The sequence below is a fragment of the Microcebus murinus genome, chromosome 23, assembly GCF_040939455.1.
Source record: "Microcebus murinus isolate Inina chromosome 23, M.murinus_Inina_mat1.0, whole genome shotgun sequence".
NCBI classification, from domain to species: domain Eukaryota; kingdom Metazoa; phylum Chordata; class Mammalia; order Primates; family Cheirogaleidae; genus Microcebus; species Microcebus murinus.
This window is the reverse complement of record NC_134126.1, coordinates 9657269-9684827: the sequence shown is the minus strand read 5'-3', so window position 1 is coordinate 9684827 and position 27559 is coordinate 9657269.

The following is a 27559-nucleotide window of genomic DNA, read 5'->3' as shown; positions in this document are numbered from 1 at the left end:
CATTTCTCCAAAGATGATATACAAATGGTCTAAGAAAAGATACTCAACATCACTAATCATCAGAGAAATGCGAATTAAGATCACATGAGATATCAGTTCCTACCTGTTACAGCTTTTATATAAAAAACAGGACAGCTTTGATATAAAAAAAAAAAAGAAAGAAAAGAAAAAAAAAACCAAAGATAACAAGTGTTGACGACAATGTGAATAAACTGGAACCTTGGTACATTATTGATGGCAATGTAAAATGGTGCAGCGACTATGGAAAACAGTATGGAGCTTCCTCAAAGTATTCAAATAGAACTACCATATGACCCAAAACTCCCATTTCTGAGGATATATTCAAATGAATCAAAATCAAGATCTCAGAAAGCTATCTACACTCCCATGTTCACTGCAGCATTATTCATAACAGCCAAGATATAGGAAAAAACCTAAATGTCCATCATTGGATGAATAGATAAAGAAAATTTGGTACATACATACAGTAGAATATTATTCAGTATTTAAAAAATAAAAATTTGCTATATACAACAACATAGATAAACCTGGAAGGTTTTATGCTAAGTAAAATCAGCCAATCATAGAAGGAAAAATACTGTATGATTCCACTTAAAAGAGATATCAAAAATAGTCCAATTCATAAAAGCAGACTAGAATGGTGGTTGCCAGGGGTTAGGTGGGGGCGGAAATAAGGAGTTGCTATTCAGCGGACATAAAATTTCAATTCTACAAGTAAATAAGTTGTAAATATCTGCTGTGATACATTTTGCCAATAATTAACAATGCTGTATTGTACAATTAAAAATTTGTTAAGAGGGTATGTCTTATGTTAAGTGGTCTTACCACAATTAAAATTGGACAGGCTTGTGACTGCTTCAATTAATAGAGAATGGTATAAGTGACACTGCGTAACTTCTGAAACTAGGTCCTAAAAGGCTGTGTCTTTTTAACTTAAATCTTTGAAACACTGGCTTTGGGGAGTTTACTCAGTATGTTTCATCTTGAAATCAATCCACCATGACTGGGTAAGCTCAAGACAAACAAAGACATGGAGGGCTGGGTCTTTGGTTGAGATTCAGATAAGCCCTTAGAACCATCCTGGTCCACGTCCCAGATATGAAAGTGAAAGAAGCTCCAAGTGATTCTAGCCTCCTGTCTCTCTAGTCATGCTCAGTTATGATGGAGCAGAGAGAAGCCATCTCTGCTGTGCCCTGTCAAATTGCCACTCACTGTTCTTGAGCATAGTAAACAGATTATTGTTTTACGGCATTAAATTTGGGGTAGTTTGCACATAACAATATCTATTAACCTAATTCTATATAATAAGAAAGTTATAAGCCCACTGTAATTTCTCTAAATCATTTGAAGATTTTTCTTGAAAGTAGAAATAAATTTCCATTGATTTACATATAATTCTAACCCAAGGCACACTTTGAAACGAAGAAACATATATAGTTAGTAATATGTAGTTTGAAGTCTGTGATCTAGAAGCAGAAAAAGAAAGACATAATCTGGCAGCCCCCAAAGGGGAAACAAATTGATGTATTAGAAATTGTACATTAAAATAGACATTTATAAAATGTCTTATAATTAAGGAAAAATATCTTTCATTTAAATATGATCAACTTGGAAATACTAAATTGTTGCAGATTCCAATATTGGCACATTTCTGTCTTTCCAGAGAAACAATAATAAATAACTCTTTGAGGTATAGACTACTAAAGTGTGTGTATGTGCATGTGTGTGTGCACACACTCAAGGAGACAAATATTTTACTACTGAAGAAAAATGATAAGAAAGCAGAAAATATAAAAATATCCATTGCAATTCATTTTATAAAAGAATTAAAGGAGCTACTTGATACATAATACATGTGGACTTGAAAAGTTTAATTAGTAGGAATGATTGTGACCTCTCTAGGGATGTGACATTTAATTTGAGACCTGAAACACAGAATGGAAACAACTTTGCAAAGTGTCTGGAAAAGACAGTTTCACATGGTGGCATCATGAAGCACTAAAGAAAGCTCTTCGACAAGAGAAAACTTGTTCTGTGTTTTTAATGGAAGGAGAATTGAATAGCAGGTTAGTGAACATTAGTGAGATAATGCACACCACCTATTTTGTACAGTAAATGTCCTATCTCAAAAGCAGTGGATATTCCTATTTTTATGAAAGATGCACACTCGAAGGCTGCCAGGCAGTGTTTATCATGTCATTAATATTTATAGGAAATCTATTCTTGCCATTTTGGATATTGACTGGGAATTGTTTGTTTTGGCTGATTTCACAATGTGAATAAAATACACAGAAAGCATTGAAAAACAAGTGACATGGTTAATATACAGTCCAATTTATTTAATAGAAAGCAAGTATCTTCTGAGGGCAAAAAGACAGGAAGCTATATAGTAACAGATTTGTAGAGACCATGGTAGCAGCTTCCTAGGGCACTTTTTAATCAACACTAATTGGAAAGGAAATTTACTGCTGAGAAAAGGGCATCTTTTACTTGACAAAAAGTAATCAGCGCTAGGTATTATTTTCTATTCACTGGAAAGTAGTAAATGTTCTAAACTTTCACTTAAACTTTTTCTTTAGAAGACTTGTCAGTTCCTAAATGTCTTTGAACACTTGATCAAAGACAGGAAACAGTGAAAATGTAATCAGCAATTTTTAGAATGATCATAATGGATTATATTTATTCATTTTCAGAAAAGATAACATTCAAACATATTTAAATACTTAAACAATGTTAGTCGTTCTTTAAAAATTGTTTTCATTACAAAATATATTAGAATACCAAACTAACTCAAGGAAATATTTTGAGATCAAAATGTCATGTGTGTGTGTGAATGTGTTTTGTATGTATCTCATTGTTAACATTCTTACTGTTATTAATAATGTCTTTAATAATGACAAAAACCAGAATATCTTGTATTTTTATGTTACTTAAAATTAAAGTTATATGCAACTATTACTTACGTATTAACTAGTACTTCATTGCCCTGTAATGAAGTCATCACTACATCAAATTAACTCCTTCTCCTGGGCCTTCAGTCTATCTTCATGTTTTTTGCCATAGTCAACATTTATTTCCTCAAATTTCATGTCTTGATGGCTAGATTTTGTGTAATTGCTACCTGCAGACTTTTCTTTACTAATTGTTCATGTCAAATTAATCTTCATAAAATTACTTGACTCAGGACACTTTCCTGTTGGTTAAACCATAAGAACACTGTTGTTATCGAATCATGTCTTGCCTTAAAATCCTGACAGCAACCTTATAATACTTCCTAAAAAAACCTTCTGTTATTTTTCCACATAAATTTTACTTAAAGTAGAAAGTGTCTTACTATTCTCTCTTCATTGTCAACATATGTTCCATAGAAATAAAGAGAAGTAAATTCCCATATCTCTTTTTAGAGGAAGGCTACCACCTTTAATACTCTCCTGCACTCCTGGAAAATGTGTATTAATATATAAAATTAACTTTCCATTTGCATATGAGTTTGACTTTTCTCCTTAGTCAACTTCTAATATTCAACTGAATGTAAAAAGAGTAATATGCTAAAAGACAAATAAATGAGTAAATACTCCACTCATAAGTTTGATTTCTCTTCTGCAGTGTGTATAATATTCCTGAAAATTTAGCGAAGCAACTCAAGGAAATATCATCTATTAGGAAAATAAAAATTTTGAAGTACTTCAAAGATATTATCAGGTATCATTATTGATTATTCACTTTCTACTTGTTACCTTATTTGTTTGTTTTTATCTCTTTAGTTCAGAAATACTGTCTCAGTTTCACCAAGCCATTGGATTCTTTCAAGGATTTTCAGATGTTGATATCTCTGTAGAGTGTTTAGTTATATCATCCTGTTTAATTTTGATGAAAGTTATTGTTTTGGATGACTCATCACTCAAGCTGCAAGCCTATAAAATACCAATTCCTGAGTGCTATATTATAGAATTTATATTTCTTACCATCTACATAAACCTAGCTGGATAACTCTTTATTCTTCTTATTAAGCAAAGGTAAGGTATTAATTTTCTGGGGTGGATGATATGGGCAAAATTGTTATAAAGTAAAATAGAATTAATTCAGGAAATATCCATTTATTTGCTCAAAATATTTATTGCATACTCACTAGGTATCTAGCATTATTTTCAGTGCTCAGAATACAGTTATTAAAAAAAACAAATCAGTCTCTATCCTCCTGGATCTTTATTCTAGAGCATAAAGACAAACAAAACAAGAATAATATTGACTACATATATATATATATATATATATATATATATATATATATATATGTTAGTGACAAGGCATAAAGAAAGTGTGAAGGAGGGATATTACAAGTTAGGGTGCATGTGGAAATTTTTGATTGCATGCCTATAAAAGGCCTAACTGAGAATGAAGGAATTTTTAAGTAAAGATCTGTAAGACAAAAGTGTTTAATAAAATGTATGCCTGCTGTACTCAAAGAGCAGCAAGGAGGAGGCTGGAATGGCTGAAATAGAAGAACAAAGGTGGAAATAATGAGATGAGTTTGATGTATTAACAGCGATTCAGGTCATGCAGGGTCTCATAAGTTCTCTGGTTTTCACTATGAGGCAGACACAAAGCCACGAGGGGTGTTTAAAGAAAAAGGAAAACATTATCCCATTTATAAGGTACATGTTAAAGTCCTGGCAACTGTGTCGAGAAGGATCCGGAAGTGTAAGGCAGAAGATTGGATAAACAACTACTGTGATAATTCAGACAAGAGATTCTAGTTTCTTAGAGCAGAACAAAGACAGTGAGCAACATAAAAATATCAAATTTCGGATATATTTGTAGGATATTAACGTCTTGATTTACTGCATGCTAGATATATAAAACCAAAGAAGAAAAAGAACAAAAGATAACAATAAGAATAACTGGAGTAATGCCACTGGCGTTAGCTGAGTTGGAATGACCGCAGGAGGAGCTGAATTGGGGACTGAGATATCAAAAACTCAATTTGTATAAGTCATGTATAGTAGCTATTGAAATAGGTAGATGACTGGGTAAAGCATTAAGCTCTGGGTCATTTGATATTTTGTAAATGCAGTAATGAGGAAAAAACAGAAAAAGCACACTAACAACTACTTTCCAAATAGAATGAGGAAAGTCAGGTGACTGTAGTATCCCAGAAGCCACGAGAAAAAAGGGTTGAAGAGGCAAAGAGTAACCCCCTGTGACCATCAGGTAGGGTAAGGATTGAGAAATAACTACCCAGGGTAGTAACATGGAGATCATTGACAACTTTGGAAATAGCAATTTCAAGTATTGGTGAACGATAGGTATTCTATTTTTGTTTGGTTTTTTTAATTAATTGAGATTTTTTACTTTCTCCAAGTGGCAGCAAACTCTCTTTATGTAGAACTTCCTAATCATTCAACATTTTCCTACTATTAACAAATAGTTAAATATCTAGTGATCCTTCCTACTTGGATGTGAGCAACTTTACTTTGAGACACCTCTGATTTAATATCTTTACCTTTAAATTAAAATTTTTGGTGCTTCAATTATATCTCTTATTTTGAAATATAGATCATGTTCTTCGTATTGTCCATTATTTGTTGAACTATAAAAATTAATATATCAATGAACTCAACAATTAATGATAGACACTGGCATTTTTATTTCCCCCTAGCCATTGGAGGGAAACTCTTCTTGCTCTTCTGAACACAATTTTGTTTTATTCTGTATTTGCTGAAAAGATAAAACTTGGTTGCATAAAGTTATTATACTGTAAATGTAAATTCTTTAATATACTTAGAGCTAAACTGATCATAAGCTAGTGATAAAACTTTAAATAAGAGCATATAATTAAAGTAATACTGAAAATATGAAAATGATATATTTGCATATTACCACACATGGGATTAAATACTACCGCTCAGTCACAATTAATAGACATATGATAGAGCAACAAAATGTAAATTTTTCCTCAACACGTAACTGAAAGAATTAAATCCTAGAAGCAGGATTTATTGATGATTCATGGAAATCAATTTCTTTAAAAGGCATTTTAAGGACATAAACAAGCATTGTAGTTACCCAAGGCAAAATTAAGCATAAAAACATATTGCCTCTAAGGCAGAACAAAATCGCATCTTGCAGGGAACAATATTGCAGAGACGCAGCGTGAATCTTGAATTCTATCTCAAGGAAGAGACTGAAAAAAAGAAAGACACATTAATAATAAGCTTCTGTCCACGATCACAGAAATCTAAATTTCCCGGCTTGGATATGTGTGCCGGAGTAAGAAAACTACATTTGCTGTATGTTTTCTGAAAGCTAGCTAACTGGTATCATATTTTCACTATTTGAATTACCTCTTACATGTTTATTTACTTTAAAAATAAATTGGTTATTATGATTAAGTATTAGGACCTTTTTTAATCTTCCTTTGTTGAGTTGGCATAGAGAAAATTCTGTTGTTTTGCTCTTCATAAGTCAGTGAGAACAAAAACCTGTTTTTAAAAATGTTTTCATGGTAGCATTTAAGGTAGGGATGGTCTCACGGCACAGTATATAGTAGCATATTTTTGTAATATCGAGTAATCCTTGTTGTTCATTTTTCCTTGAGTGTATGCGCCCGTAATGTCTCTTCTCCCTCCTCTGTCTGCTTGCTGTAACTTATTGCTTTAACTCAGTATAGAGGTTTGAGTTACTAGTTTCTCTTAAACCATGCAGAAGTTACATCACATGGCTGAGCTGGGGCATAATCCGGCCTGTACCACAGCCACTGCAGTGCACTACCCCGGAGTATTTATGTAGTCATCCAACAACACAATCAGCCCTGGGTCTAAAAAACCAGCCTACTTTCCAATATGGAACGTTTTTACTTTGCTGTACATTTTGTTATTGTGTCACCTGGATTGCTTTACTATTTTTTTTTCTACTAGTTCCTTAAAAACACACTTTTTTTGCTCTCAAATAATGAGAAAAGCAAAGGAATAGCAATATCCGGAAAAAACAGCTGAATACACATAATCATCATATAGCTTCACACTGTGATATATTATCTCGGATGCCATAGAGCTAATGTATTGTATTTAGTTTTAATATTGTCGAAACAGCATGGATTCAAATTTGTTCATTCGTCAGTTCCCACAGGAAACGATTTCATTTTCCATAATTTTCTCTTTCACAGTTACCAAGGATAATTCTCTATTTGTGTCTCAACTGCACCTTTTTGCTGTGATTTTTTTATAGGTGCCAGAAAGTTTCCATTGAAACCTTTCTGAAATTCTGGTTTCATTCATCATTTTATCTTTTCATGAAATTATTCTGTTTAAAACTTTTGAAATATTACTTAGCTTCAAATTATTTTATTTATTTAAAGACAAGAAAATTTTGGAAATAATATTTTATTTTAGGTTTTCCCTATGAAATTTAGCATTCAGGTTTTAACTTACCCTCTTCTATGCTGGGCTATTTGATCAATTGGATAAATAATTCCTCCTAATGTTCCTGAAAATTTCTATGCTTATTAGTAATTGCTGTTTTGGCACCAACCTTTGGGGAGAATCAATCCTCCATGGCTTCTTTGATATTGAGATTATTTAGAAAAGTACATAGCTTGATCTTATCAGATATTTTGAATTTGTTCAAATGCTGTGGTGTTATGTTCCAGTTCCATGTCTTTTCATTCATGAAGAAAACATACCAACTAAACTATAGAACAGTTTTAGTACAATCTTAGCATTTTCTCTCATTTAAGGGAATGTTGCTAGATTTACAAATGAGTTTAACTAGTAGCTTTCCTTTTTATTTAAACTTTTTAAAGTGTTTCTAGTCAGCCACTACTATTCTTAAAAGATGAAGATGACCTCTGACACCAACAAACTTTATTCTGAAAGAATAGCTTTGATCTTGGAACAATTAAATTCCAAAATTCATAATGGGTAAAATTCAAGCAGAAATTTTACCATGCAAAACTTGATATTTCACTATTGGACTAAACTGAAATTTTTACTTTAAACTATTAATGTATCAGGGCAGGTCTCAAAACCCTAGAAAGCCCAGTGAAAACATGCAAACAATCATTGTGGAAACAATACATGGGGACTTAATTCGTTGACAATCTCTTTAATGGTCTTTTTGACATTTTCCATTTCATACACCTAATTCCTTGTATAATGGGTACCACCAAATAGGCGCTCATAATATGTGTGGAGGCAATGGAAAAATTAATCAACCAAAGTCCAAATTTCTGTAATGTAAAAAGCATTGGCTGCTATAAGTTGAAAGATAGAAAGGAAATTTTGTGAGTGGAAAGAAAAAGTGGATATAACAATGATCTATCTCATTTTTCAACAATAAAGCAATATAGCTCATTATTGGTGGAACAACAAATAAAAATATGAACATATTCCTTGATTTTATAAAAGTTATCTAAATAGCAAATAAAAAGACTATGCTAAGAATATTATATTTAGAGAACTTTATTTCTCATATCAGGAGAATATACACATAGAAAAATCTGAGAGGAAAAGAAATACAGATATATTTACCTATCATCTCTCCCTATATATTATTTATTGACAATTTAACATACTTAAGATGTAAACAATCTTGAGAAAATCTTATTCACCTAGTTATGTTTTACTTAAGAGAGGATAGCTGTCATTTTAACAGAAAAAAAATTGACAGTCCTTTTGAAATAAAAAAAATGCATCTTAATATTTCATTGTACTAATACTACCTGCCATGCATCAAAAATGTTAATTTATACAGGCACATTTTTTTAAAACTTTGTAGTTAAATTCCTTTTGGCACTAAAGAATGAATTATAATATTTTGCATTTTATCACTAATAATTTCAAAGGTATTGCTATCATTAATTACTAGTATTAATGCTATGAAATATTTTTTTTAAAAAAACTGTGGGTGTGTGTGTATTCCAGGAAAAAATTAATAAAGTAAAGTAGCTATTTTGAAAATTTATATTAATTGTAAAATATTTAAAGAACATATTTTGATTCACTGAGTAATCTAGAAATAAGCTTCACTATGAAAAAAGTTTTATCTTTTTTTAAAACTGATACTTGCCCAGTACCTGGAATAATGTTTGATTCATTTAAGTAACTTCCTTCATAGTTCGTGAATACATTGATTAATTTGCTAAACATCTTAATATCCTTTATTTGTGTAAAACTTGAAGCTTAATATTATCTCTTTCACACAGTTAGGTAGGCAAAAGAAGTGTAAGCAAAATTATAATGTTTTGATTAATTATGTTAATTATTTAGAATAAGCAAAAAATTAGATAAAATTACTATGTGACATTGCCTACGAATTTTTATTTATTTTTCTTGGCTTCTTTTTGCACACAAAATAAGTGGCAAGCATACTTAATATTAAGAACTTTATTGGGTTGGACTTAAAACCTACTCCTCTCTTTCTTTATAGAATTCATTTTCTTACCACCATATTTGTTTCTCCTACATATATTTTATGAGTTGTATTTATTGAATTATAAATACTAATGAAACTTTTATTCAATAGACTTATTCAATAGATTGTTTCACATAATGATGGAATAAATTGAAACATCAGTGATTTGTATAATATTAAAATATTTTTTTGTAAGTTAAGCCCAGGAGTTACAATGATGTGGAATTTAGTGTAAGTTTTGTCTATCCAAATCTGCTAAATTCTGGACCATGTTTTAATACTTTTACACATTTTGAAATAACTTTGCATGCTTAAAAGTAGCCATATAATTTAAATAGTTCATAACCTTAAATGTAAGATTAAAACCTATTACATTTCTAAAGGTAAACTTAGGAGAAAATTTCTGTGGCCTTCAAAGAGAGCAAAGATTTCTTACGACACAAAACTCAGACCATAAAAGGAAAAGAACACTGATAAATTGGAAATTGTTTTCATAAAGACATTGATAAGAAAACTCAAAGCCAGTGGCAGAAAGATTTGCAAAACATATGTCTAAAAATGGTTCATATTCAAAATATGTAGAGAACTTTTATACATAACTATAAAAAATAGAAAATGGGCAAAACATTTTAACAGAAATTATACAAAAGAGGAAATACACATGACCAAAAAGTACATGAAAAGATGCTTAATGCTACAAGCCATCAGGGAAACATAAGTTAAATTCATTATGAGATACCTCTACACAACTACTAGAATAGCTAAAATTTAAAAAAGAAAGGCAAAAGTTAAGATACTATTTGATGGCAATTATGTGGAACAACAGGAACTATCATATATTGATGGTGGGAAAAAAAAAGTTACAGCTATTTTGGGAAACAATTTAAAATTTTCTTATAAAATCCCATCTATGCTTACCATAAAACCAAACAATTCCATTATTAGATATATATAATAGAGAAATGAAAATATATCTTTAAACAATGACTTATACAGAAAGGTTCACAGCAGATTTATTCATAATAGCTAAAAACTGGTAACAACTTGAATATCCATCAACAGGGAGATGAACAAACCAATGTAGTATATCCATCCAATGAAATATACTCAATAATAAAAAAAAATGAACTGTTATTCTATACAATTACATGGATGAATCTCGAAAACATGCTGAATATAAGAAGACAAACACAAAAGAGTATATACTGAATTATTTCATTTATAAGAAATTCTAGGAAAGTCTAATCTATAGTGAAAGAAGATTGGCCCACCTGTAGCTAGAAATGGAGCATTTGCTTGAAATGATATTCAAAGAAATTTTCCAGATTATAGAATGTTCTATATTTTAAAATAGTAGTGTTTACACAACTGCATAAATTCATTAAAACTTGTTGAAATGTACATTTAAAATGACTTCTCAGGTTTGGCCATACATGGTATATTTTGACTTTGCTCTAGTCATATTAAAGAATATCTATACTTTATCTTCACAGTATTTTAATAACATGCTAAGGATACAAAATTTTGGAAAATTCTAGATTCTTCTTACTTGCTATGAATAATTGTATGGGATAGCTACATGACTGTATATCTTTTACTTAGAAAGGGAAGATCCGTGATTCTGTATCCTCCATTTATATCAAAATGTATGTATTTTCTTTTCATGTTTTAGGTTTTATTCTGCAGTCTTTTTAAAATTACTTTCTATTCAATACTTTTCCATTTGATCTATGTAGTTTATTACCAATATTCATGTGACAGCTGTCATTTTATTAGGATAATTATTGGTATCAGGATACAAAAGAAAATGTTGTCTTAACCCACTTTGAGGCCATTGGTTGGCAATGGTCAGTTCCCCTTTTTAAGCAGCTGAATGTGTCTAAGCCCCAACCACTTTATTTGGGGTGGGGGTGGTGATGTAGCTTCCACACACTGGGGCCACTGTGCAACACCCTAATCATCTCAGGCCAGGTACAAGATAACTAGGAACAGCACTGAGCCCTGCAGGCTGAGAAATTATTCAAACCAGCCAATCCACAGGGAGCCTTTGAAACCTCACAAACCACTGAGTTTGCCACAAGGAAGCTGCCCCATAGCTAGTTTGCTGGTACTCTGTGTTTGGGTGCAGCCTCATATTTGACCCTGCTGACAATTTTCTTTCATTTAGTCTGTAAGTAATAGATATCTGCTTTTCATCTACTCTAGTCTCATTGTGCTCTGTCTGTCCTATGTCAAAGAAACTTTAAATATTTTAAAACTGTTGAAATATATTTACAGACGAATCTAGGATTACTTAGCATTTGAATTTAGCACAAGATGTTATTAAATGCTTTCATTTTATATGAATAGCCTATATGAAAAAAACAAAAATCATTAGGTATATATTTGTATTTTTAGTTTGTAGATTGTAAAATCCATTGTGCTTAGTAAGTTTACAACCCATATGGTAAGAAATGTGCTATTTTTTATATATTTTCATACATGGCCCTAAATCCCCACTTACCTCATATTTTAAATAGTGAGGCATTTTAGACTACAAATAAATTAATTATTACTCGGGTTCTCATTTTAGGAGAAATAATGACAAACTGGAAGACCTTCAGAGATGATGAAGGAATTAGGAAATGAAGGGTTGCAGAACTCAGCTCAAAAACTCCCACTTTTATGAGAAATTCCTTATTATTTGGTCCTCACATAATAGCTGCAATTTAGGATAACGGCTTTGAATGGATAAAAAGTAGACTCAAGATAATGTTAACAAAATATAGAGTGCTATTTATGTTTTCTTATGCAACCTTCACCCACATTTATTTTAACTAGATCACTTTTTATTTCAGTAATCTTTCAGGTCCACTCTATTTGGTCAAATGAAACTACAGTGAACTGGTTATTCTGGGGCTCATAACTGAATTTGAAAATCTTTCCAGCCTTCCTCTCAAATTTTAGACTTTTCATGAGTCGTTATCATCTTTATGGTAGTTGAGACAATACAAATATTTTTTGAGCACTGTATATTTGTTATTTTGTCAAACACAATTCCACATGGTCCTTCACTTAATCCTTACAACTCACAAAATGACCCATTTGTTACACTTCCAATAGTTAAGAAAACCTAGAGGAAAGGAATGATATAAAATCATAAGCCTTTTAAAAGGTAACTCTGTAATCAGTAGAATGTTGTTCTATTGTTAGGCTTAAGTCTAAATCAGATGTGTGATCTTGAATAAATAATTTTGCTTTTGTGTTACTTAGTGTTTTCATTAGCAGCATTGAGGATGTTGGAATAGAAAAGTGCAAAAATTCTTTCTGCTCAAAAATTATTTTAAGTCAATTGTTAAAATTGTTATAATTACCGTTTAAATCAAAATACTAAACCTTTTAAGAAATTTTGTTTTGTCTCCTATTGTATGTTTTAATTTTTTTCAGTGGAGTCAAGCTTTCACTCTCCCTGATAAAGATTCCTATAGTCCTGGGAAATTTTCTTTTTCCTTTCTTTGTTAACAGTTATTAATAATACTGATAACTTTAAGTCCTAACATAATGCTATTTTAACGATTAGAATTTCTAGTTCTATTTATTATGAAAACCACTGAACCTGACTAAGCATAAAGTGTGATATTCTTTCCAGCATGCTAATATTGTTGCAACAAGGAAAATTCATGTAAGGCCTACGGCCTCATTTATATTTAGTAACAATTAAATACTAGCTATTGTTAAATATAGGCATTTCAAAACTTTGTGCAGAACACTTTATGTAAGTTTCGCTATCTGGAACCAAGGTTTAGGCTAAAATAAAATTTTGTATACAGAATATCCTTATTTTATTGAGTTTGCAGAATATGCAGAACTCAATGAGCAGAATAGAGAATACATTACAGAAAAATATGTTAAAGTTATATAACTTAATTTGAATAGTTAGAAGGTCTGATTTTTAAAGATAGGCTCCCTGTTTAAAGTTTTCATAACTTTTGTACAAGCATCTTCAAAAGGATGATTTCTTTATTTCTCATTCAGATAACATTTCCACAGCTGTGGTTGAAAGAGAAAAAGCTGAAATACTTTATCAAACTTGAATCAGAGAAGAGTGTCATATTTTCACTAGTGGTACAAAGATAAACATGAATAAAATAGGGCGATGATGAATATTTTAGTCTTCTTGCCTCCCAACAAATTATTTACCCTAATTCTCCATTTTATCTACCCATAATCAGAGTTTTCATAATAACTTTTAATTTTTACCTATCCCTATTCCCTTTTAATATATCACAGAATTAAGCACTTGAAGCTTTGCCTCTTAAAACCACGCTTCCAATTTGTCCTGAAACTATCAGCAGGTGAGACCCTGATTACCTTATATCTCCCTAAATCTACACTACAAAAATACTTTCAGGCTATATCAAAAGTGCCCTTTCTGTTAAAAATAAAACACTTCTGTTAGGCTGCTTAAAAATGTAAGACGATAATTAAATCATTCAAGTAGATTTATCTTAAGTATAATTTTTTAATATGTAACATTGTGACCACTCGGCAAATAAAATTTCAAGGTTAAAGAAATTTTATCTTATGTAAATGCTATAAAAATTGATCAAAGTCTGATACATTAGTTGGACTGACTGGTAAACTGTTCCTCATGTTGAATCTTCTCATATAATTATTGTTAGCCACTGATAACTGCCATATGTAGATCAATAGGAAAATGGCCTACTTTAATTCCCTAACATTTGCCCTTTGATGCATTTCACATACATTTGAGATAACTAATAATTATAAGTACATCACTGGTCTTCCTAACTTATAGTACATTTAAGAGAGTAAATTACTTGAATGGGTATCACATATGGTTAATGATATGCAAATACGAAATTTGACTCTTTATAAGCATCAAACAAAATTAAAAATTCTTTCAGAATAGTCATTGAAAAGATGCAAATGAAAAATAGATTTGCTTCATGCACCAGAAATGTCTGCAACTTGTCCTCATGAATTATGTATATGGATGGCTAATCACAGCTATTATATTTTACGAATCTCTGTAAATAGCATCGTGATGCACTGATGTTATGGGAACAAAAATAGCAGAGTACTGAATTGGGATTCAGAGAACCCTCTCCTGTTGCACCTACATTTAGTTTTAGATATCATCTAATTGCTTTAGTTTTATACTTTAGGGAAAAGAGATGTATATAGGATAAAGTTTTATTCATAGATATATATGTTATTGGTGTCTATATTAACAGGTCAATAGCTATTTGAGAGGTGTAATCTTTATTCCATATGGGACCACTCAACTAAGTGTAAGTTTAAAAAACAGTAAAAATACTTTATCTTATTTACTTATTTTTTTAGTGAGACAATCAGATATTTATTAGTACAGGTTATTTTCCAAACATTTTTCGGTAAATTGTGGATATGAAAAATCACCCAGTTCTTCACATCTTCTTATATCCATGCCTTTAGAAAAAATGAGTTTGCATCTCCTCCAATCAAGAGAAGGAGACTATGGATTACCCCCTTTGAATTTGGGTGTCCTTAGCTTTGTTTTGGCCAATAGAATGCCATAGGTATAATGTGTCAGTTTCCAAACTAGTTTTCAAGAGGCCTTGCAAACTTCTGCTGTCACTCATAGAATTCTGCTTCTATCAGGACAATAACTTCAGACAAGCCGTTTGAGATGAGAAACTTGAGGAATAAGCTGAGTCATCTCAGTCAAGACCATCTTACATATGTGATTGAGTCCTACAGAGACGAGAAAAACTGTCTAGCCAAACTGAGTCAAGATCAGCTGAACAACCTAGTTGATCATTTTGTAGATATAATAAACGGCTGTTGCTTTAAGTTCTTAAATATTGAGTTTACTACACAATATATTGTGGTATTAGATAACTGACACATTTAAAATTAGTAGATTATGTTTTTCATTCCAGCATTTCTTAGACATTATAAGACCACAACATTTATTATTTAACTTTTTGAAAGTTAACCATTATAGTAACTAATGTTATAACTGTCAAAATTATGGAAGACAAGGGAAGCATAAGTAATAAGTAATATAATCATCTATTTTATAGTAGTAATCAATTAATAAGGTCTCAAAATAATAAATCAAATAACAGTAACATGCACGTATTTCCTCCAGTAAGGAGTTTAGTTCTAGAAGAGGAAAAAACAAATAAAAACGAGAAAGAAGTAACAAGAAACTTTTTCGATATACGCCCATGTACTACATAGAAATTTTATAATATCAATTACCTATAGAACTCAAAAATTAAGAAGGGAAAGCTACTAGCCTAGTTCATTAGAACCATAAAACTCACTATACATATTATAATGTTGTATACTAATACAATAAGATATCTATATTGTCAAATGGGAAAAGCTAATTTAAGCATGTTTATATAACATAAAAGTTTCATAAAATGATACATATGGATTAAAAGTATAGCCAGTTATATAGTTTGAATGATTATAAAGATAAAAAATTATCAATAATCATTCATTATCCCAATACTTGTTTACTAAATATTATTTAAAATAAAACAAAATAAAAATAAAATAAAGACAAATGGAATATAAAGTTGATATAAAGTTGTAAATAACTAAGCATATCTATTTTCTTAATCTTTGACACCTTCCAAAACTCCATGGTCCTGGAATTTGCAGACCATTCTATCCTGCTTTCAAAAATATAGCGTATATTTAGGCTAACATAGTGTAATCATGGCAACATGAGGCAAGAATTCTAAAGGTAACTTAATCGTGACTTCTATACCGTGTTCTAACTTAAAAAAGCATTTCCATAACTGAAAGAAATGAAATTGAGAATCTAATGGTTTATGTCGGCTGCGTTTGCTGTTTTACCAGTAAGACTGCTGAAGCCTTTACATCTATTGAAGTATCTCTTTCAAAATTATTTGTGGTAGTTATATTGTTATTGGATACTACAAACGTATTTAAAAAACAATCCCAGAAATATTTACATATTATTTTATTTGATATTTATAGAAAATGTTTTAACTTCTGTTATCGTCTGTAAATTCAATTCAATTCAGTATGATCTATTCTTTTCTTCACTTTTCAGTGTCTGCATATTTATTTATTACTGCTTGTCTCTAGCACTAGAATGAATGTCGCATGAAAGCAAGGGTTTTTTTTGAATCTTTTATTCATTTCTGGCTTTCCGATATGCGGACACATGACTAGCAACTGTAGGTTCCCCAACAATAATTATTGAAGAATGAATGAATTCAATTTAATTCAATTCGATTCAGTGAGAACTAAACCTTCTTGCAAATGCTGGATGAATGAGGCATGGTCTTTACTCACAAGGATTTCAGAAATCAAGTATAGGAGGTAGAGCATTTAATAAAAGTGAAACTACATTCCTTGCTATATAGGAGGAATGTATAAACAAAAGAACTTTTGAAGGAAATGATGACTTTTGAAAGGAAAATAATGAGTTTATTTTTGAGATTTGGTTCTAAAGAACACGTGTATCACATGTGTGGAAGATTGTTCCAGATTGACATAATCACAAAATAAAGACATGTAATTTGGGGAGCCAGCCTGGCAGGATGGGCAATTGGCAGTGTTTTAGCACATAGTAAAGACATCAATATGCATTTATGCTGGAAAAGCAAATTGAGGCCAAACTAGCCAAAGTTGTGACACTGTGGTGAGAATTTTGGAGGTTTTGGTTTCTTTCATAAGAAAAGAAATGCTGTTGAAACTCTTTGAATAGTAGTATAACTTTGTCAGATCTGTGTTTTAGAAAACTAATTCTGTTGTCAGCAAAATAGATGGATTTGAAGCTGAGGAGACAGTCAACAGGGATACCAGTCTGCAGATGATTGCTCTAGTTTGGTTGAGAGATAATGAGAACTGGAATTAGAATAGGGGCAGTAGGAATGGAAATAAAGAAAAAATTTGCAGGTGATATCAAAAGGGATTGTAGACCAATTTGATATATTTGGTAAGAGAGAAGAAGATTGAAAAATGCCTCCAGAGTCTTAGACAACTGGATAAATGATGAAGCTGTAAATTTAGATCAGAAACCTGGGAGAAGCAAGCCGAAGCATGCTGATTCTTTCTGTGCATGTATATGGAGATATGTATAGTTTCCTTCTTTCCAAAATCTCCAGTGAAAACCCCTACTTTATTAAACAAAACCCTCTACATTTTTAAATCAAATTCATTTTCAGTCTCATTTCCAATAGTCTGTGAACTTCTGTTTCTATTCATTTCTGTTGTTAATTTTCTTAGGCATAGAAGATATTTCATCCTTCTTGGTATATTATATAATAACTTGAACACTACCCTTTATCAATGAACTCATCCATTAGATCACATTTTCAGTTAATACATATTTCCTAATCAGAAACTACATGCAAGAAGCAGTGCTAAATTATGAGTATAAAATGATTACTAATGTAAAGAAGAAGCAGACTTCCACTAGGAGTTCATGGCCTATTCCAAGAACTAGGTGAGTAAATTTATTTTTTAATGAAGTACACCCATTGTAGTGGTCAAGTGTATATTCTGAATTCTTGCTTCATTTCTACCTGTCAAGCTGATGACTTACTATCAAAGACCTAATGTCTTCTTTATTTCTTTTCTGATTAGTCTTTCTCATGGTGATTTCTCTCAGGTCTAAACATAAACATTTTAATCTTTATTATTCTGTTAGATATTTTTAATTGAAATTTTATTGACATAATTACAAATCCACATGCAGTTGTAAGAAAGAATAAAGAGACAGGTTTCCCTAATGATGACATTGTGAAAAACTGTAGCACAATATCTCATCCAAAATATTGTACCTGAAGTACCAATCAATTTCATATTTCTCCAGATTTGCTTGTACTCATGTGTGTGTAATAGCTTCTACACAATTTTATTGCCCTTGTAGGTTTTGTATCCCATGACAGTTAAGGTACTGAACTGATCCATGATCCCTGTGATGCTCTTTTGTAAACATGCTCACCCCCAATCCCTTTCCCACCCTTAGTCCCCAAATGGGGAAACAACTATGCTGTTCTTCATTTCTAAACTGTCTTCATTTCAAAAATCCTATATAAATGGAAACAAACAATATGTTAGCTTCTGGGGTTGGCTTACTTTCATTCAGTATAAGTCCCTGGAGATTCATCCAGTGGGTCTGTAAACAATCGTTCATTCCTTTTCTGATTGCTGAGGAGTATTCCACAGTGTAGATTAGATGTACCACAGTTTGTTTAATCATTTATCTTTTGATGTACCTCTGGGCCAATACAGTTTTTTGGCTATTACAAAAAAAAAAAAACTGCTAACATAAACATGTTTTCTGTAGTTAGTTCCAGCTTAGGTAGCTGGAGAATTCCTGCAATTGATTTTAAATAAATCACTTAAAATATAATAATAAGAAGGCTGCTACAGATTCTTATATAGATTTTGTTTGAAAATAAGTTTTCATTTATTTGGGATAAATGCTCAAAAGTTCATTTGCTGGGCAATATGAGAATTGTATGTTTAGCTTTATAAAAATCTGCCAAACTGTTTTCCAGTCTGTCTGTACCATTTTACATTCCAAATAAACAAAGCATGAGTAATTCACTTTCTTTGCATCCTTCCCCAAATTTGGTGTCGTCACTATGTTTTTTTTTATTTTTATTTTACCACACTCAAGTCTTCGTGTTATATTTCTTGCATAGTTGAAGGAATGGAAAATGACTTCAATAGCTATTCTGACTCTGTTGGACACTCTAACTTGCCACCAGCATCCTCCAGTGCAAGACTGTTGTTACCTCACTGTTGGAACTATTGTGGAAAGACAGCCAACCCACAGAAACCCTCCTCCCCTCAGAGATAGCCTCAGTTGAAGAGATTATACAAGGTCACATTTTTTCCCATGGTAACCACATCCAATGACTGACTGATGAGGGGATTTCATGATTGTGCCATGATGGCCATACTGGGGGACAACACTGAAAGACCATTTTAATTCCCAAATTCCCTGTGGAGTTCCAGCAAGTACATCTCAAATGATTGCCCTTTTCCCTCTCCTATTTACGTTTACTCTCTGAGCCATATTTTGATATGAAGGGCTTTCCTTCACATGCTGCATTCTAGAGTCTATCTCTGACTCAACTTCCCAGATAACTTAAGATGATACAGGAAATTGGACCAAAAACTGGGCTACAGCCTGAAGGGCAAGTGGGTTCTTGGCCTCATGGAGGAAGGAATTCAAAAGCCACCTGACAGAGTAAAGCAAAAGTACGTTTACTGAAGTAACAAAGAAACAGAAGGAAGGCTTGCTCCATAGGCAGGGCAGTGGCCATCTCTCAGAGCAACAGAGAAGTTGCTCTCTGTGGGTTTCCAGGGTCTTATTTTATACCATCTATTTAATTTTATTTTAAGTGGAGGGAGGATTATTTATAAGATTCCTGGGAAAGGGGTGGGGAGTTCTTAGAAGTTCTCTCCTCTTTTTAAACCATATAGGATAAGTTCTGGGAGCTGTCAAGACATTTGTAAACTGTCATGGCACTGGTGGGAGATTCTTTTGGTATGTTAATACATTACAAGCAGGATTTAACAGAGAGTGAGGATAACCTAACCAGGCCATCTTGGTTGTAGCTGATTTTGCCAACTTCTCTGACATCTCTTATTTCATCAGAGACCTTGGTTCAGGTCTTAGGACTCTTTATTGAGCAGGGCCTGCTGGTTCCCTGCCGCAAAAACTACACCCTTGCTACAAATTGCTTTTTCACTGTTCATTTTATTTCATGTTCTATTATGAACTTCTGAGATCCAGTATATATAAAGAAATTAGCAATTGTTTTCTATTTCTGCTGCTTATTAAACCACTGTTCCTTAGCCTCAGACTTATCCTTTTACGTGTGTGTGTGTTTGAGAGAGACAGAGACAGATAGATACTGGCTTCCTAGTAGGGGATACCAGTTGGAGTCTCTAAAGGGACAAGAGAATACTGAAAAGGAAGGGACACACTCCTTTCCACCTGCTTCCTGTCCCTGTCAATGTCACCGTAACGCAGCATTGGCTGTTCGTCCTGCCAGGAACACTTGATCACAGTAGCAGCAGTGGGCTGCAGTTGGCCGTCTGTCCACCTTACCGGAACCAGCCCCTCGAAGACACCTGTGCCAGCCACAACTTTCCCCCCTTGGAGGTCTGAATCCCAGCTCCAGAGGCACCCTCCCTTGCATTGTATGGATTTAATAATTTCAATTTCATCTCTTTATTCTCCAGTGCTAGGAGTGGCAGCTGTTTCCTGCCATTACTAATTCCATAATCCCTCAGTAATCCCACATGGCCTTTGTGGTCTGCAAATAGCTGGTTAACAACATTATATTCTGCCTGTTTATGTCTCAAGAGATCCTGACTGGTCTGTCATTATTTTTATATAAAAGAAGTTAGTAAAATTCATGAGTTAAAAAGCAAACTTTGTTTTCACAAGAAAAAAAGGTATTTGGGTAGAATGTAAAATGAAAAATGTACAACCATAGAAACACAAGCTTTTTTTTGTTCAAATAATCTGAAAATTTAACAATTTTATGTTTAGTTCAATTATATAATAGATATTGAATAAGGCCAATAGATTTTTTGATTTAGTTATCCATGAATATTTTGACCACATGTGCATGTGTCATGTAAGCATATACAGAATAACTTTAAAAAGAGTTTAGTATTAATACAGTGTCTAACAAGTGATGTTTTATAACTGTATATGATTTTATATAGATATATCGGTATTGACTATTAGCAAATTATATAAATTGGTGATCTGAGGACTTAAAAGCTATGATTGCAACTGTGAAAAATAAAATAGTTTTAAACTGCATTTCAGTGGAAAATAAAAATATTTCTAACTGTATTTTAGTAGAACACCCTACAAATTTACCATATGAAAATAATTTCCTATAAAAACAGGCTTTAAACATAAAAAATTGGAAAAATGTAGGAAAATGAACAGAATCTATTCGTGGATCCCTTTTATTCATATGTACACACATAATCACTACCAGCACTCTCTAAATAATCCTGTCTTCCAGAACAAAACAAAAATTATATTTTTCCTCAAACATAAGGCTATATAAAATGTATTTACTGTCTGAGCTTGCCATTACAAAGTGTACTGTTAAAAACTGGGGCCATTGTTTAACCATTTTATCAACCTCATGTGTGTCATGAGGAATATGTGTATTTCTCTATGAAAATTATTTGAAAATGTAGTTTTTCTGAAGAGTTATAATTGATTAATGTGATTTTAATTTAATTTTTTTTTGCAATAAGGCAAACTAGGTCAATATATTTTATTCAGAGCATATTTCTATTTCTACCTTTATATCTTCCATGCATAAACATAATACCTGACACAGTGAACTTACTAAATATTTACTGAAAGATTCAATCTATTTCCCATAGGTTTTGCAAATGTCATTGCATTTATATTTATATCTTGAGAAATAGGATTTCTTGTTTTACTAATCACAAAATTGTAATTATAATACATTCAGTGCTACTGATTTTCGATTCTAATTTTTACAAAGGTTTTCATCTAGATTTATGGTATTAAAAATAAAAATAGTAATAATATAAAACAGTGAGAAAGTGAAGCAAGAGAATTCTCTAGGAATATTAATCAATTTATTTTCTTACTTTTGTTATACAATGTAAGTAGTTTGGAAATGCAAATTTGAGATACTCTAATAATTTTTAAAATATCAGGAAAGTTTTAGAATTTATTATATGTTGTTGCTATAGTTAAACTTCTTCAAATAACTGAATTTGTTTATAATTTTTTCTGTCTTAAAAATTATCTACTCAATGGAACTTTGCCAATGTTTATAACATTGTCGCTCAATTTGAAGTATCAAAGGTTTGCAGGTAAACACATATTTAGGTCATTTTAACCATTTGAATTAAATGAGTAAATAATGTAACCCTTATCCCCAAATCGACATTTATTATTGACCATTCTTGATCAAAGTTGGAAGTTGGAGGGATTTAAACTAATCTGCCAAATAATAATGATACCAATTTGCAATGGTTTTAATCTAGGGGATATGTTAAGTATGTCATATAGGAAAACTTAGGAGACATCTGTGCCTTTTTATCTTTAAAAAGTTTATTTCTACAACTTCTCTTTTGACAGTCCATTGCAACTTTTATGTGTAAATGGACTAGAATTACAAATTGCTACATTTTCTCCTTGTAATCTATATTATTTTCTTGAAAGTAAATTAAGATGCTATGCAATTCTACTTAATTTTCTACTTAATGTGTTAATAGGATATATATGGAAACATGAAAACTTGTAGAAACTGAACGTTATTGTCTGGCTCAAAAGCCATTAAGATGCTGGATGCCATAGTGTGCACCTACAGTCCCAGTTAACACAGGAGGCCGAGGTGGGAGGATCACTGGAGCCCAGAAGTTGGAGTCCAGCTTGGCCTTGTAGTGAGACCCCACCCGTTAAAGAAGAAAACGAAGTTTGGTAATTGCATATATTTGAAATATTTATGGAGGGAAGAAAATTAAATATTATGAAAACTTAGAGTCAGATACTTTAACACTGAGAAAGAACCATCCTAAATTCATCATTTAAGTCGCTGATAAATTGTAAAACACCTTACTAACAAGGAGCCCGAGGCAGTCAGAAGTGTGAACACACCTTTCCAGAGACCCTTAAAACTGAGCCACCCAATATTTACTTATTTTTATATACGCATTTTACAAGGTTGTCTCCAGATTTTACTTTAAAGTTTTTTTAAGGTATTATTTATTGCAAAAAGATTGGTCATATTAAAACATCCCAATGACTTCGCATTGCAATTGGAACAAAACTCAAAAGACTCACTGCATGCCATAAAACCTCTTATGATTCGTATTCTGTTTTAACATTCTGACATCCTACTTTTTTTAACAACTCAACCTAGTTTGATTGTTTTCAGCCACACTTGTAAAAACTGAGGTGAAACAGTTTTCTGCTTCCCGTATCAGTTGATTGTCACTGTTTGCACCAATCGATTCTTATAAACCAATTTATCCTAATAAATGGTTTGATTATAAAAATAGTATGTTTATAAAGAATTCTTAGCTGTGTCTCATGATTCTTTACTATTATTTCACAAATAGTTCTCATACTCTCTGACTTGAATGACATGACTTAATCCACCTTATCCAAGATAGCAAACCCAATAAACATCTTTCTCTGACATGCCAGGTTGTAGATATTATTAAAATTAATATGAATAAGAAATTCAATTCTGCGTGGCTAACTGAATTTTGTGTTCTTATTTATGGGGATATCAATAGTCCCGGAGGCCCCAGCAAGATCCAGCTGAAACCACCTTGTTACCAATGTAATTGCTTCTTCCCTAAAAGATGGTATTTTTTCCTGTCCGTGTCACAAAGCCAATATACCAACTGAGAGCAAGTGCCAGGTAGGTCGAGTTTTATTCAGTTGGCTAAGGAATAGAGAATTAGGAGCATAGCTCACAAATCAGCTTCTTGTAGTGTCAGAGGTGAGGGAGTTATTAATAAAATATAGGATTTCTTTTAATAAGGGGGTTGAGTATTAAAAGCAGAAGGTGGGCTATTCCTATCTTCAAGGAATGGGTGGAGAATTTCTCAGAACCAGAAGACTGCTTTCTCTTTGAAATCCTTTTGTGGTCTCTTCTGGCCAGCTGTCACCATGATGATTGTCAATTGTCTTGGTAGCAGTGTCATTTAGCATGGAACTTAATTATAATGAAGTTAGAGGTTCTTCAGAGGCCAAGTGAGTTGCCATCTGGGATCCCACCAGTTTTACTCCGTTTGGTCAGGAGGGGAACCTTTGACCACAGCTTGTAGACATCCTGTTTCTTAAGGATAAACAGAGAAGGCGGGAAAGGTAGGACTCAGTTATGTCACGTAGACATTACACTGGGTAACAAGCTCAACAGTACAACTCAAGAAACTGACTCAGAAGCTCTTTCATCCAGTGTGGACCCTTAAGTCCCCCACACAGGTCTCTCTCCATTTGTGATGTGGTTTGTGACAGTGAAGTAAGCTCAGCATTAGTTCTGAGCTCCAATTTCTTTTCACAAACTCTCTATGTTGTCTCCAAGAAATGAGGATCCTTCTTGTAGGGATTCGTTATGAGTAGATTTAAAATAACTTATCCTTGGTGGAAAACTGCCTTGTTACTAATGACACTCTGTTTTTCCTCCCACATTCTGTTAGGAATGTGTAAAAAGGAAGTTTTTTAGGGAAGAAAAGAAACACAAATTCAATATGTCTATGTCTTTATCTAAATCCAGGGGCTACTGAGTAATATCTTAATAAGAGAAACTTTGCCTCAAATCACTTATCAAAATACTGTAAGAACATTCCTCAGTCTTGGTTTGTCCATGAGAATCTACTTGTGAGAAAAATCTCTTCTCTACATTTTCCATCTCCTGACAGACATCGTTTAGGATGGCGCTAGAGGTATAGATACGTGATCAATATATTTGAATAATGCTTGCCAAATGCATATGGATTTGTCTCAGTTTAAGTCGTTTCCTCTTAGCCAGAGTTCTTCTTCTTATATGTATTTTCACCCTACTGTTATTGCATATGCATGTTTCTCTTAACATGGCACAGTTCTACTAAAGATAGCTTAGAATTCCAGTGGCCATCTCAAGGAAACTTTTATATGAACAAAATAGTTTATTAGAGAAATATTTGAGAACAAAAGAAGAGCAAAATTGCAAACATGTTATAGTCAGCATTGTTTGGAAACTCAAAGTCCAAAATTCAGTTCTAGATAAATTTTTTGTCTAAGATCAATGATTAATATGAAAAATGTTGAAATATGTACTTTTGAATTTCTCTCAAGTTCAACCTAACTACCTTTAGTTTTCACCCATCCTAATCTTCACCATTCTGCTCTTATCTTTTCTTCTGACATTCATCTTTTCTTTTCTGGTTGATAGGAATCCCCCATCTCAGCTTTCCCTTGAATTAAATAGTCCTTTCTTACCTCTTTGTGGTACCAAAACAACTTTTTAAAAACAATTTTGGTGCCATAGATATAGTTTGTGTTTTGCTTTATATAATTTATTTTATTATGCAGTAGTTTTATTTGTTTTTGTTTATTTCTTGAGAACATCAACATATACTTGGGCAGTAATTTCAGAGTTTATTGAGAAATTTACTTACTTTTTGCAGTTCCTAATTTAACACATTTAACTTTAAGGAACATTTATCTTTAGCATCCAAAAATTTAAATTTTCTTACAGTTTTACTCTTATGAGATGACCTTTTTATATTTTCTAACTGAAATATAAGATAGATTCCATCTATCTTTTTAATGTTTTAGATCAGAAAACATACACAATTGCAAAAGAGAAGTTGCCATTTTGTCAAAATTAAGTTCACCATCTAGGACAAGATTTATACCCAGGAAGTAAATCTCTGAAATCTGAAAAGCTGGATGACATTCAAAACTGCCTAAGAGTTCATTAAGAGTATTCCCAAGTCTCAGCAGCTACTACAGGCCATGCATTCCCAACTTTTCTGAAATTTCCTGACAATAATAAATGTTGTCAAGGATGTAGAGCAACAGACATGTTCACTTATTGCCAGTGGGAATGAAAAATGTCACAGCCACTTTGAAATATAGTTTCATGGTTTCTTATAAACATAGATTTAGCACACAATCCAGCAATGTGGTTTCCTAACTGTGCACCTTAATGAACTTTAAAAGGTCACATAAAACCTGTATGTAATTTTTTATAGCATCTTCATTCATGATTGCCAAAAACTTGAACAACTCAGATTGACTTCTACAGCTGAATGTCCACAAAAAAAACTGTGGTTCATCCATGCAATGTAATACTGCTCCACAATAAAAATGAATCATCTATTGATTCAAATAATAAAATGGATAAATCATAAATGCATTTTGTTAAGCGAAAGGAGCTAGACTTAACAAACTATAGATTATAGAATCCTTTATGAAATTCCGGAAAGATAAAGATATAGAGATGGAAAATAGATGAGTGGCTGTCAGGAGTAGGAAGAGGAGTGGTTGACTACAAATGGGAAGCACAGAGAACTCAGCAGGAAAGAATTGTTTTACACAGCAGTAGGATGGTGGACACATTGCTCTGTCTTGACCATAACACGTAAAACAACATATCACAAAGAGGGAACCTTATTTTACACAAACTTAAAAAAAAAAAAAAAAAATCAGCCAGAATGTCTGGCCAGCCCGGGATGGAAGGCAGGCTGTGCCCGATAAATTTAACTGTGTAACAAACGCATGAAAAACAACCTCACGGGCAAGGAGGAAGGGTGAAAATTGAAGGTAAGGAGCTGACCTAAGTAACCGCAAAAACAGTGTTTTGATGGTTATTTTAAAGCTAAAGACAAAAGAAACTGTACATAAATATGTACAGATTCCAAAAGTTCTGTATGTCATAAAACTTAGATATGAACAGTTTATGATCTAAAATAATAGGTATTTACATGCATAGTGAGTGTGATGTGCACCGTCTGGGGCAGGCGTCCTCAAACTACGGCCCGTGGGCCACATGCGGCCCCTGAGGACATTGATCCAGCGTGCCAGGTGTTTTTGCCACCGCTGCCTGTCCTGCTTAGCAGCCGACTTGTCCCGGGCCCACAGTGCGCATGTGTGGAATGTGTGCCACACTCTCCAACGGCCCTCCACTGGTCTGAGGGCCAGTGAACTGGCCCCCTGTTTAGAAAGTATGAGGACCCCTGGTCTGGGAGATGGACACGCTTAAGCTCTGACTTGAGGGGGGAAGGGAGGCGAGGGCAATGTATGTAACCTTAATGTTTATACCCTCATAATATGCTGAAATAAAAAAAAAATGATACTACATGGAAGAACGCAATGGTAGTAAAGTTTTAGTAAGAGTCAATATTTGCATAAAATGATTGTAAAATCAATAACCATTACATTATACTGTGTGAATATAATCAATAATTTAGTTACATTTGCTAAATAAACATTTTATTAAATTTAAATCATATCCCTGAAAATTGATACAAATTGCTAAAAATTTGCTTTTGGGTGTCTTTCATTGGTAAAATGTGAAATTGTCTTATTTTCAGGGTTCTCTTATATTTGGCTGTGTTTTATAAA